The sequence below is a fragment of the Polypterus senegalus genome, chromosome 3 (genome assembly GCF_016835505.1).
Source record: "Polypterus senegalus isolate Bchr_013 chromosome 3, ASM1683550v1, whole genome shotgun sequence".
In the NCBI taxonomy this organism is placed as follows: Eukaryota; Metazoa; Chordata; class Cladistia; order Polypteriformes; family Polypteridae; genus Polypterus; species Polypterus senegalus.
The window spans coordinates 231,576,147-231,590,075 of NC_053156.1; the positions used below are offsets into that span (position 1 = coordinate 231,576,147).

General features: G+C 38.3%; 1 pseudogene; it reads left to right on the plus strand.

The window, feature by feature from the left end:
• The first annotated feature begins 1,096 nt into the window (after nucleotides 1-1,096).
• Nucleotides 1,097-4,396, plus strand: LOC120526657 (annotated as a pseudogene).
• Nucleotides 4,397-13,929: the final 9,533 nt, after the last annotated feature.

A 13,929-nucleotide genomic window follows, 5' to 3' on the forward strand; every position in this document is an offset into this window, starting at 1 on the left:
GTATACATCTCAGTATTTTAATTATTCAGAGAGCTGTAATATCACGAATGTAATGGATTCTGTGTCCTGTCAGAGGAAGAGAAAGCCCAAAAGCACATAGTGATTCAGACACATAGAGCACATAGAAGATCAAATACAAAACAAAGCATTTAACGTGCTACTTAGCGTATTTCCGCTTTTGTGCTTACGTCATGTTATAGTGCAAATTCTACATACAGCATTATGCATGAGGCCCCAGAACTATAAGTACACCCACTTTCACTCCAAGAGCTATTCTTTCTAACTTAGTAGTTAGGACAAAGCCAACTAATGTATTTTAGTATTGGTGTAATTGTAATTAGAAGGTGCTAACCTAATGAAGGATAAGTTCTAGCTGTTATTAAGTGTTATCCAAACTCTTGTAAGAAAGTTCAGAGTAGCATCTCATAGGCACACACTCACACACAGAAAATAATGTGAGTGGAGGTGGTAAACTAGCTGTGAGAAAATGAATGCCACATCGCAAACATGATAAACTTAATAACTAGCTAAAGAATCTATACATTTTTAACACATGAACAGAAGGATCACAATTCATAAGTTATGTGCCTTTTTCAATGGAAGAGAAAATTTAACTTTTATAATCAATGCTTTGTGTTTTTTGTTATTGTTTTTCATCTTCAGTGCAATTTTGACAATATATACCACCTGCTTCCATATGATCAAGTTGATTATGTACTAGCTGTCATATAGCATATGGAATTGACCATACTTGAAATCATGACGTGAAATCATGGAATGGCCCTTTTTTTAAACATTATTTTTCCATTTATCTATTGCATTGCAAATATGGATTTTGCCTAATCTTGCCTCTACAGTGTGCTGAGAATTACAGATTTTGGGGGTATTTTTCATACGTGGATTACTCACTTAGCCGGATGTAATTGTTGACGATTTGGCTTGATCCTGGATCTGTCAGTTTTTCGAAACTCTTGCTGGAAGTGTTGTCATAGCAACACATCCTAATCCTCAAACCTGCTTGGAGCAGGTTTGTTCTATGTAAACAAGGATTAGCTCACACACGTAATCAGTGACGGTGCGTGGAATTCATCCAGTCATGGCTTCACCGTTCATGAATGAGCGACCAATTGATATTGGTGTGCAAATTATACGAAGAGAATTTCATATAGAGAGGGTTTTGCACGATTGGCAAGATCCTTTATTGCTCCCGGAGGAAATTCTTTTCGAAAGATATCGCTTTAGCCGAGGGGGAATATTGTACCTCAAAGATTTATTAGCTCCTTATATTCGAAGTCAAACTTGGCGAAGTCGGGCTCTCACAACCAAACAGACAGTATGCATTGCTTTGAGGTTTCTTGCAAGCGGCACTTCTTCATATACTGTAGGCGATGCGGAACATCTATTGAAAAGTGCAGTTTGCCAGGCAATTCATAAAGTCTGTTTGGCTCTGAAACATTTCCTTCGGGTTTTCATAGTGTTTCCTGGACATCTGCGTGTGCAGACCATAAAAGAGGTGTTTCATGCCATTGCAGGTAGGTAATACACAGGAAAAAAAAACAACAAGTTCAATAAAGAATCTCACAATCAGCCTAACATTCTTATTACCTAGGATTTCCAAATGTGACCGGGACAGATCCGAATAAAGGCCCCATCAGGTCCAAATGATGCAGATTATGTGAACAGAAAAGGCTTCCACAGTATTAACGTGCAGGTAATGTCACTTTTTGAAAGAGTTGAAAATAGCCAATAGGTATGTTGACAGTAAAATTGTTTGACCTACATGCTATCAATTCTCAGATGATCTGTGATGCATCTTACCTTGTATCAAATGTTGAGGCTAAATGGCCAGGGTCTGTTCATGTCTCTAGAATTTTTAAGGAGTCACACCTGCATCAGACATTTGAACATGGTAATAATCTAATTATTAACCATGGTGATGTGTGTATTGTATTCACAATTTTTACATATTCCACAGATCATGATGGAATCCTGCTTGGGGATAGGGGATATGCCTGTAGGAATTTTCTAATGACCCCATTTCCTGACCCCAACCCTGGGTCACAAACTCAATATAATGCAGCTCTGTCTAGGACAAGGGCACGAATTGAAATGACCTTTGGCCACCTGAAGGAGAGATTTCAATGTCTAAAAAGGCTGAGGGTTGTGCCTGACAGAGCATGTAACATAATTGTTGCATGCTCTGTCTTACACAACATAGCGACCATCAGAAAAGAGAGAGTCCCTGAGGTTTTGGTGCAGCCTGATGATGACCTTGACCTAGTGCACCTTGAGCAAACCAGTGGCAGAGCTGCCAGAGACAGAATTGTGGCCCAACATTTTCAATGAAAAAGACAACAGTGGTTTCACACAAAACTGATTTATTATATATTACGGACCTTCAGCCTATAAGGAGGAGAACATAAATTAAGGATACACTCACGCATACACATCATGGGAATGAGAAGAGAATTTTGTTACCAATTGTTTTTCTAGTATTTTTATCTGCAACTTTTGGTTGTCTTCAGTTCATGAAGTTCCATGTCCTGCTGTATTTTCTTCATTTTTAGTTTCCTGTATGTGACTTTCTGCTGAAGATATCTCTTGTATAGAGCCCTCACATTTTTCTGCAAATAAATACACAATTACAAATGCCTTTTTTCCTTTATATTGTATACACAGTATATCATTTTGAATCATTTCGTATCAAGTACAACAGATGGCTCAACCAACCACACCATCTCCTTTTGTGGATGTTCCAAAAGGTACATGTGTGTTGGCTACAGGCTCCTGCAAAACATATGACAATTAGCACGTGGGACTGATCAGAGTGAAGTTTGTTCAAACATTTGGAACATTTACCTTTCCTCCTGATGAATAATCAGACACAGTGTCTTCATCAAATATTTGACATTCGTCAATAGTTTGGTGGTCAGACACAGGTTCTAGGGATATGACATTCCCTGCAACTGACCCAACAAAAAAACAAAATAAAAAAGAGAGCTGAATGGGACATACCTATGGCACACATTGAGGACAAATATATACAATGACCATCCTTTACCTGAAATGAAGGGACCACTGCATCCTGCCACTGGTTCTGAGGAGGAGCTTTCCCCGGAATGCCCTCAGAAACCAGGTGATGGGCATTTTGCTGGAGAGCCAACTCTTCTGCAGGGGTTAGGTCTGGACTGCGTGGACCTCCACCTGTTTTTTGCTTGCCTGCCTTCTTCTTATTAGCTTTCAAATTAATGGTTTTTCTATTATAAATGATTCTTTATGTCAACAATTCTTTAAATAGTTATATACCAATATTTACCAGTTTGAAGTATATTTTTGTACTTCACTTTAACCTGTTCCCATGTTCTCCTTGTGCTCATGTTTGATCTGGAATTATGACATAATAATTAATGTGACACATAGGAAATGAAACGCTGCATTCAGTAAATACAATGCACACTACTTACGCATTTAATTTGTCGGCCATGTTTTGCCAGCCATCTTTTCTAGTTTGGGCTGCTTTTGCAGTGTTACCCCTTGTACATATTAACTCTTGAAATTCTTCATATCTTTTGAGTAACAGGTCCTGCTCCACTTGTGTAAAAGAATGCGCCCATTCTTTCGTCATTTTGTTGCAGCCTATTAAAGACTTGCTGATCATGTTTTCTAGACTCAATATATATGGGCTTTCCAATCAGCGCAGGCACGCACAATCATCTCAGATGATTAGATCCAGCTAGACTAATCTACTACACAGCTGCGTTTGACAAACCGACCTATCCCGGATGAGTGTCACCGGCATTAACCTATCCAAGATGAGGCACCTGATCTCGGATGATTTAAGCGACGTACGGAAAACAAAAATCCAAAAACAGATCAACAAAACAGACTAGAACTGTCACTTACCTACCTATAGAAGATCTCACTCCTGGCAGTCTGACTTTAAACTTCACAGACAGACTTCAACCTGCACAGGCCCAAAATGAGAAACTGAATTTAAAAATTCAGAAATATCCTGTAAGGGAAAGGAAAACCGTAAAAACCTTTAACATGGAAATATAAAGCCAATGCAGACAGATTTATTTGGATAAGTGAAAGAAAATAAATAATAGAAAAAAGGACAGATAAGGAAAAAGGATTTGCCTGGAAGTCAATCCAAAGTTAACCAGTCCAAATCCAAAGACAATAAAAAAAATCAGAAACAATAAAAATAAATACAATACTCAAAATGAAGTTTTTCGACACAAATTTTTATGTCTAAGAGAGAGATGCTGAAAGCTGATAAGTGCAACACCCTAACAACTTTTTTTATTTTCTTCTTCTTTTCTTTTACACTTCTCAGACCAAAGCAATCAAGCTCATCTCACAAAAAGCAGACCTACAGCACATAGCTGCATAATCGAACCCTATAATTCAATAATAACACAGTGCACATATATAACACAAACCTCAAGACTCACTCCCCAGGACTATAGGCTAATAGCAACCACGTCAGCACTGACATAAAGATGGCCCCACCTCTGATAGTTCCACCCACACAACACAAAGAATAGCAGCAAAAGATATAAAACATATTAATTACAAATGAAATAACTAAACAATACCATATCAAGAAAATTTTAAAGGAAAAATAAAAACAAAATTAATATCAAAAGATGAAAACAAGAAGAATGTGAAATAAACATAACCAGGACAATCTCCCCGGCTGAACCATAACAGTGGTGACACAACAGTGGCTACTTGTAGGCTTTTCAAGGCTTCCTTCTTAAGTTGTATCTTCCCGAACCACCAGGTGCACTTTTTGAATACTTGATTCTGGCTGACAGAATGACATTTTGATATTGCATACCTCATATACTACTTCTGTGCCGGTTTTCAGAAGAATGGATGGTGGCATTAGCTTTGCTTTATTAAAAACACTTTGAGTTTAACTCCATTTTCACTGTTTTACCATTTACCTAATGTGTAATCAGATGGTTTGCTTGTCTTGGCTCTGCATGTTAAATAACTCTAAGGTGGCCAGTGAACCTTTATGTTTAATCTCAAATGCATCTTATATATTACGTACATTTTTTTTTCTGGATGTTATTTTTTCTGTTTGTACCACAGCAAATATGTCCTCTCCTGTAGCATTTCGTACGCACTTTATCTCTAAATCTATATTGGAATGGTTTGTGAGGCCCAGAGCCACAAACATAACACCAATTTTGCTCTGCACACTTGCATGTGGCCCCCTTTTAATGCTGCTAGCTCATTCATATTTCCAGATTTTGCTCCACTTGGTAATTCTAATGTGCGTTGCCATTTCCACTGAAACAGTGCTTGTTAGAAAGTCAGATGTGTCTTTTTTGAATTCCTTCGTTTAGAATGCCACATACGAAGCGGTTTCATAATGCATCTTTTAATCTGCTTTTCGAAACTGACAGATAATTTGGTGATGACACAGCTACAGTACAATCTGTAGTGATATAGGTAAAGTAACAACCAACTTATAAAGCCTAAAACACCCCACAGCAAGCCGCAGTTTCAATGACAAGTGGTCCTGCATAATTTAACAATGTTGTCACTATAAATTAAAACACCTGCACATAAAAGGATAAAATGGGTCTCAGTAGGACAACAATGTGGATGGAAAAGAAAAAAAATAAATTTAGGAAGTAAGATTAGTGGCAGTGAAGGACAGAATCAGATTGGAGCCAGTGCTAAAAGAGGTGGCAAAGCGGTAGGGGAAGCCCCACGGAGGAGTGTAGACAGAGGTGCTCTAGAGGTGCACCAGATAAACAGCTGAGAACAGGAGCGATTGAGTATTCAAGGGGTCCTGGACATAAATGGAGACAGCAGAAGGGTGAAGCCAGTACACACTGACTGTGTCCCACTGGATATCTGGCAGAAGGTGTCTTGGACTAGAGCCATGGTGAACTGCATTTGCTGGTATGTTAGCCCTGCTAATCATGCCTAAAGTGATGGGTAAGCAGGGCACTGTGAGAAGTGAGAGAAGTTGATTATATATTGGATTTTAACTTCCTCACTGAGTACCATTTTTACATATTATTTACTTATTGAAGAGACAGAACTGTACTGTAATTTGTTTTGGACAATGTCTTTGGTTTTAATAAACACATAAATGCACTTTGCACCAGTAACTTGCTGTATGGTGTCTTCATTGTCCTTGTCTGTCTTGGTTCATGACTATTGATGTCCTGGGAAAAGAAAAAGTTCAAGGCTGTAGACACCTGTGACATCACACTACCCTGCAGTAAGGAGACTGGCGTTTTTGGCCCAAGTGCCTAGAACTACCAGTTTCTCTTCAGTTGAGTCTGGGTGTCCTCCAGATACTCTGATTTCCTTCCACAGTCAAACGACATGCTGGTTAGGTGTAATAGTGTTGCAAAACTGGCATGTATGTCTGTGTGTTCACCCTGTGATAGACATGTGCCCTGTCCAGCTGTTGTTCCTCTATTCTCCTGGATGACTACTCCAGTTGCCCAATGACCCTACCCTGGATAAGTGGGTTAGGAAGATGAACAGAAATATATATATATATATATATATATGCAGACACACACATATTAATCAGACTCCAATATACATTTAGAATGATTTTCATACAGTACATTATATATAACTGTATTACCATAAGTCAAACAGGCAAAAGTGAACATTCAGGGGAGAATACAATAGATGGCTCTAACAATGGAAAATCCTGTACTGATGGAAGCACAGACTGTTCTATTTAATTACATTTAATTTGCATTAATATCACAGTTCATTGAGTTTTTATTGGATTTTAATTCGCCAGTTTATTTTAGACTCTCTCCTCCTTAGAATCACATCTTGGTCAGATGAGAGAAGTCATGAGAAAGATGGATATGGGCAAGAAAGTGAGAAAATCATAGTGGACCACAAGTCTCAGAGAAAGTAGCATTAGTTATACTGATCTCCATTGTTGTCTTCATCCTCTTTTCTCTCACTGTCTCCACTGAGTTCAGGGCCTGTCATGTAATGCAGCTGTCATTCCTGGTCTAATTAAATGCACTGCTCTCCACAAAACTTTTCATACTATAGCATAAGCATCCTTCACAGTAGCAAATGGCATTTTTGTCTCTTTTGTGATAATACAAATTACAAATGAAAAGTATCGGCTATTGCTACAAGACCCATTGACAATGCTTGTCCATAAATGCTATCAGTCCCACCTTTATACCCCCAGAACATAAGTGGGCAAACTTAATGGTTTTCTCAGCTCTTATAACGTGTTAACGTACTTGATGTGGAAGACCAGAGTTTGGCAAGTGCATGTCAGAAGTAAGGATAGTTTTATGAGTGAACAAAGCCCATTAGTCTTTCCATGGTTTTATATTCAAGAAGCTAAAATCAAATTTTTTTATCTATTGTAGCATATCTTTCTAATGTATTTATATACCATAGGTGTTTGAACTACTGTACTTCTATATAACTTCAAGTCATCTCTATATGTGTGTGTATGTATGTATATATATATATATATATATATATATATATATATATATATATATATACTGTCACAAAACGAGACAAAGACAGATAAAGGTTTGGGGCAGCCACCCATATAATTTTTTTATCCTGGCTGCAAAAGTCATTTTTTTAAAGCAACTAGCACTGAATGCATACAATGGAGTCCAAAACCAGACTGCGGGAGAAGGGAAAAGGGTAGGCTTTTAAAGGGGAAGACAGGAAGTGAGGTCATAAGGATCAGGAACGTGTTCATTATTCATTGGATCAGGCCCGGATGTGACATCAGGGGGGCTGGAGCTGGTAAGGTCTGTTTCCATTGGTTCGGTCCCAGAAGTGATGTCAAGAGAGCCAGGTGGAGCCTCCCGGGTTTGGTCTACAGGAAAGTGAGAAAGAGAGTTAGTGCACGCTGCCACATCCCGGCATGCCTCAGAACTGCCTTCACTCGAGCCCTTTAGCTGCCTCCCATGGGCGCGTGCGTGACAATACATAAAATCCAATGTCTGTCTGTCTGTCTACTTTTCACAAAAGAACTTCTTAATGGATTTAGTTTGGGATTTTTTCTATAATTTGCTTGAACATTCCGGTTGATTTTGCGACTTCTCTCATTGAGCTACGTATCATAGTTTACTTGCTTAGTGATTTATTCGTGCTAATCTGAGACAGAGGCTACTGGTTGAGGGGAGGGGGAGGCGTGACGTCGGGAGTAGGGAGCTGGGTGGGGCCGTTCTCACGGGATTAATAAAGTATCTATCTATCCATCTATCTTTCCTGTTTTACTACTATGCGCGCAGAGCAGCGGGGGATTGCTAGTTTGTAATTAAAAGGTGAAGCTCCTCAGACACTAAGCAATATGGAAAATTAGAGTCTATTGAGCTCAGTATGAGACCCAAATATGCCCAATTCACTTTGATTTCCTGTAGCTGCTATTTTATTGAATTCTATTTGGAAGAAGTATAAAAAATATGAATCTGAAATTGGCTAGGAAAAATTCAACTTGAGACTGTGTGACTAAACTGTGTGTGAGCAGCCAAATACATTTCAATTCACCTTATTCATAACTGATCCCTGTGATAGACTGGCACACCATCCAAGGGTTGATTCTTGGTTTGTACCTGAGGCTGCTAGGATAAGCTGTAGCTCCACTTCATGATCCTGAACTTCATCCAAGTTATTTTTACAGAGCTGGCTCACAGCGCATAAAACATTAACACAAATATGAAAAATCATGCAGTATTATCATACCAATGCAATAATACAAAATCTAAATTTATTGTATATTTAAATATACAGTAATAAACTTATCAAACTACAAATATATAGGATTTAGTATTGATTCCTCTCAAAGATGGAAATTAGAAAACAGAAATAATAACATGTCACCACTTTTTCTAAATCAGACCACCAGTAACAACTTTTGGTGTTTCCATGCCCTTTACTTTAAAATAATACCTTTTTTGTTACAATGTGCTGTCTGACAACTAGAAAATGCTCTCCTTGGACATAACTAATTGTTGTTGTCTTGTTTGTGAAAGAGCACTGATCCGTGAAGAGGTTGCTCAGTCACTGAATGGTGGAGAATAGAAGGAACTTCAAATCATTTCCTTCAAGGGCTTATGCTAAGAGAACCTAGCAAATTCCAGCGCTGCCTGCATGTAGCATACATATCTAGTACTATTACAGTATCATGTATTAATGAAGTTCACTATTCTTGGTCAGAATTAACTGTTTACTTATCTTGTAACAGTATGATTTAAGTGTGCACGGTTTAGGCACAACTTCCAGTGAAACTTGTGAGGCTTTTGCTGTATTTTTAATCAAAAAATTAATGATATTAGAAATAATATAGTACATCTCCCCAATACTGATCCTCTTAAACCCCGGTACTCCATTATAAACAAATTAAATTCCTTCACCAGGATAGATTTACCTGATTTATATAAAATAATTTCTCAGCTGAAACCATCCACCTGTGTCCTTGACCTAATACCAACAAGTTTTTTCAAAGAAATATCTGGCGTGCTAATTGATAGTGTTCATCAATTCATCATAGTAAACTCATCATTAGATACAGGGGTCTTCCCCGGCTGTATTAAGACCGCTGTAGTTAAACCCCTGCTCAAGAAAAATAATCTTGACTCCTCTGCTTTTGAATATTTTAGACCTATTTCTAACATGCCTAGTAAAATCCTACAGAAGGCAGTCATTATGCAGCTAAATGACCACCTCAATAAACATGCTATTCTTGATAAGTTTCAGTTGGGTTTCAGAACAAATCACAGTACAGAAACTGCACTCGTTAAAGTAGTAAATGACTTGTGGGTAAATGCAGACAGAAGCGGTGTATCTTAAAAGAAGTGGTGAGGCGGCCTTCTGCTGCTATGCACCTAAAATCTGGAATAACCTGCCAATAGGAATTCGCCAGGCTAATACAGTAGAGCACTTTAAAACACTGCTGAAAACATATTACTTTAACATGGCCTTTTCATAACTTCACTTTAACTTAACCCTGAACTTTAATCCTTAATCCTGATACTCTAAAATCCGTACTGACCCGTACTCTCTCTCTTCTGTTTCTTTTTCCGGTTTCACCTACTCAAACCATCATGATGCTCCAACAATGATGGATGGATTAAAAGCCAGAAGTCTACGAGACCATCATCATCAAGTCCTTCCGTGAGAACCCTAAATCCAAAGAGGATTGTTTCATTTATGTTAGGTAGAATGCCCAGAGGGGACTGGGCAGTCTAATGGTCTGGAATCCCTACAGATTTTATTTTTTTCTCCAGCCGTCTGGAGTTTTTTTTTTGTTTGTTTTTTCTCTCCACCCTGGCCATTGGACCTTACTCTTATTCTATGTTAATTAATGTTGACTCATTTTATTTTCTTACTGTGTCTTTTATTTTTTAATTTTTCATAATGTAAAGCATTTTGAGCTACTTTTTGTATGAAAATGTGCTATATAAATAAATGTTGTTGTTGTTGTTCTCAACCTCTTAGATCTGAGTGCCGCATTTGATACCATTGATCACAATATTCTTAGTCAATGGGTAGGCCTCTCTGGCAGTGTCTTAAATTGGTTTGAGTTCTACCTGGTAGGTAGAAAATACTTCAAAGACACATGATATTTTATATGGTGTTCCACAATGCTCTATCCTGGGTCTGCTGCTCTTTTCGATTTACATGCTTCCGTCAGGTCAGATTATCTCGGGGCATAACGTAATCTACCACAGCTATGCTGATGATACACAACTGTATTTTTCAATAGCGCCTGATGACCCCAACTCTCTTGATTCACTGACACAATGTCTTACTTGTATTTCTGAGTGGATGAGTAGTAATTGTCTCAATCTATATACAGAGAAAACAGAAATTTTAGTGATTGGCAAAAATGGATATAATGAGGGTATTAGAAATAAACTTGATGCATTAGGATTAAAAGTCAAGACGGAGGTAAAGTATTTAGGGGTAACTATTGACTCTGACCGGAATTTTAAATCAAATATTAATTAGATTACTAGGACAGCATTTTTTCATTTAAGAAATATAGCAAAAGTTAGACCTCTCATAACACTGCAAGATGCAGAGACATCAGTTCATGCTTTTGTTTTCAGTCGGCTAGATTACTGTAATGCACTCTTCTCAGGACTACACAAAAAAGACATCAATCGATTGTAACTAGTGCAGAATGCAGCTGCTAGAATCTTAACTAGGAAAATAAAATCCGAGCACATCTCTCCAGTTTTGATGTCACTACATTGGGTACCTGTGTCATTCACAATTGACTTTAAAATACTGCTTATGGTTTACAAAGCCTTAAATAATCTCGGTCCATCCTGTTTTTTGGAATGTCTTACACCTTACACTCCAAATCATAACCTTGGATATTCAAATGAGTGTCTGCTTATTATTCCAAGAGCTAAACTTAAAAGAAGTGGCAGCCTTCTGCTGTTATGCACCTAAAATCTGGAGTAGCTTGCTAATGGGAATTCACCAGACTAATACAGTGGAGTACTTTAAAAAAATGCTGAAAACACATTACTTTTACAAGGATTTCTAATAGCTTCATTTTAGTTTAATCCTGATACTCTGAACATTCAACTAATTATCATTATCATTCATGGTGGCCCTGAAATCAGTATTAACCCCTACTTTCTCTGCTGTTCTTTTTCCGGTTTTCTGTGGTGGTGATCTGCACCACCACTACCCGATCAAAGTGCTGTGCTGTCCCTGCATTGTTGGATTAAAGGCCAGAAGTCCACATGACTGTCATCATCAAGTTCTTCCATGAGAACCCTGAATACAATGAGGACTGATTGAGGTAATTTATGTTAGGTAGAATGCCTAGAGGGGGCTGGGCGGTCTCGTGGCCTTGGAACCCCTGCAGATTTTATTTTTTTCTCCAGCTGTCTGGAGTTTTTGTTTTTGTTTTTTTTTCTCCCTTACCATTAGACCTTACTTTTATTCTATGTTAATTAGTATTGCCTAATTTTATTTTCTTATATATTTTTTCATTGTTTCTCTTTCTTCATTCTGTACACTTTCAGCAACATCATTTGTATGAAAATTTGCTATATAAATAAATGTTGTTATTGTTGTTGTAAACCAGTGAGCTTAAAATTTGATGACTGTTGGTCCAGGTCACTTTGTCTCACTGTCTGACATTGTGCAAGTCACTAACCCCACCTTTGCTCCATATATATACAATTATGTACATAAATCATCTCACAACTATAAAATAATAAATTTACATTGTTAAGAATATAAAATAATGAAAGTAATATTTCACACCATCCCACTCAAGCCTGTCTTTTTACTGGCACCCTAATAGTACTATGATGTAACAATGCTTCAGCTTCATGCATCATACTAAATTCCTCACCCATGTAAAAAGTTCCTCAATGGTCAAGTGAGCTTAAAGGTGCTTGTCCAACTTAAAGGTGTGAACGGCCAGAATCATCACACTTTGTGCATTTTAGGCCCAATGATCAAAAAGGTTCCAAGTATTTTTAAGAGATGGACCAGGAAATTAAGATAAATCAAAATGGGAAAGAGCAAGAGTAGCCATTGACAAAATGGGGGTCAGATATTGGAATAACTAAACAATTATCATCATTGTCATGATCTTAATACTTTTTACATTTTTTCCTGGAGCCAATATATTTTCTTGCTGTATTCTCTGAGTAAAATACATGTTTGTCATGTCAGAGAATCTCTGGGAAATTTTAATTACATAATTGAAAGCGTTATTCAAATATATTTTATAAAAAAATTATAATAAAATTAGAAATTTCTATTGTCTTTGTTTCATTTTCTTGTCACTATGCTGTTTTGTTTTTCATGGCTACTGCCATTTTGTTTTTTTGGTTGCTAGCACTCAATAATTAAAACAATTGATCCTTCTTATATGCATCATGGTAACAGTAAATCCATACTTCAGAAAATTGAGTTGTATGATCTTTTAACTTTCTGCTTGGTTCAGGTTGTTGGGGTGAATCTTGTGTGGTTGACACATAATTGAAAGAGTTTGAACTGGGTGATTCTACAAGGCATTTTGAGCCAATTGTCCTTGTTCATTGGCTTTCATAATAAAGTGTATAATGTACAACAAGTTGTCATCTACTGTGGTATAGCGAGTCCACAGCTCAGATCAAAGACCACTTTTTAAATAAATAATTGCCAACTTTGTGGCTTAGAGAGAGGGCGTGGTAGTATGGTTTAATAGCGGTTCCCAGGTGATTCGTGATGTGGGCGGTCCTCGCTTAAGTGCACAGGTGAAGAGTCGTCCGCATCCATAATTGTTGCCGGGAGCTGCTAATTGCCACACCTGATCCACGTCCCTGTAATATTTACTAGAATCGTGAGGTGGATGAAAGGGAGGAAAGGAGAAAAAAAGAGAGGAGACAAGAAAAAGAGAATGGGAGGTTAAAGGAGAAGGAACAGGAAGGAGAAAGCCGGTGCGGGAGAGTGAGAGCATGAGCAAGAACGGCTCTATTAAGGTGGAAGGCAGCTGGTAATAGAGCCCTGAAGAAGTGTTTGGCCAACTCTCAGAGGGGGGGCTGTTGGAAGCGGTCACTCCAGCTGAGTAATTTTGAGGAGCTGGAGTGACCAGCAGAGGAAACGACTTGGCGCAGAATGTAACGGGAGTCGTGGAGGCTTTGGGCACGTTGTGTACCAGCGTGAGAGCCCTAGCCACTAGGGAAGGAACCCAAGTCTCGGTCCGGCTGGAGCCCGACGTAGCCGGGGATTGGAAGGCTACCGGACCAGAACAGAAGGTGCTGCATTTGCTGGTACGGCGACACCCCTGTTGCGGGGCCCAAATGGGAGAAGCAAGGGAGCCGCCAGTAGAAGAACGCACCTGGCTTTAGTTTTAAGAAAAGACTGCTTCCAGCCATTGTTTTTAATCTCGTTGTTTTAAAGGATTTTTTTTCTAGTGTGTTT